Source organism: Chrysochloris asiatica, unplaced genomic scaffold (genome assembly GCF_000296735.1).
Source record: "Chrysochloris asiatica unplaced genomic scaffold, ChrAsi1.0 scaffold00117, whole genome shotgun sequence".
NCBI lineage: Eukaryota > Metazoa > Chordata > Mammalia > Afrosoricida > Chrysochloridae > Chrysochloris > Chrysochloris asiatica.
The window spans coordinates 503,921-504,706 of NW_006408635.1; positions in this window are offsets into that span (position 1 = coordinate 503,921).

Below are 786 nucleotides of genomic sequence, written 5' to 3' on the forward strand. Positions count from 1 at the left end.
GAAACTAAAACACCTCTACAAGAAAAACACAAATAACCCAATTAAAAAATAGGTACAGGACATGATCAGACACTTCACCAAGGAGGAGATCTGGGAAGCCAAGAAACATATGAAGAAATGTTCACAATCAGTAGCTATTGTTGTCGTTGTTAGGTGCTATTGAGTTGATACTGAACCATAGTGACCTTATGCACAGTAGAATTAAACACTGCCCAATCCTGGGCCAAACTCATTAATTTTGCCACGCTTGAGTCCATTGATGCTGCCACTTGGCCAATCCATCTCGTTGGGGGTCTGTTTCTTTTTCTCTGACCATCTACCTTACGAAACATAATATCCTTCTCCAGTGACTGGTACCTCCTGACAAGTAGACAAGTAGAAAAAGTCAAATATTACAATGAAAACTGCAAATATTTGGAGTCAGAAAACCAAAAGTGAAGAATACACGCAGCATTTCTCAAGCTGGGGAAAATGAAGAAAAAATTCAACCCTTGAGTTTCATTATTGAAGGATTCTCTGAACAAATTATTGAATGATGTAGAAAGCATCAAAAGAAGATGGAAAGAATACACAAAGTCACTGTACCAAAGGAAATGGTTGATGTTCAACCGTCTCAAGAGGTAGCATATGATCAAGAGCCAATGATACTGAAGGAAGAAGTCTAAGGTGAATTGCGGGAATTGGCAAAGAACAAGGCACCAGGAACAGATGGAATAAAAATTGAAATCTTTCAAGAAAGTAAGGTGGCACTGGAGGCATTACTCATTGTGCCAAGAAATTTGGAAG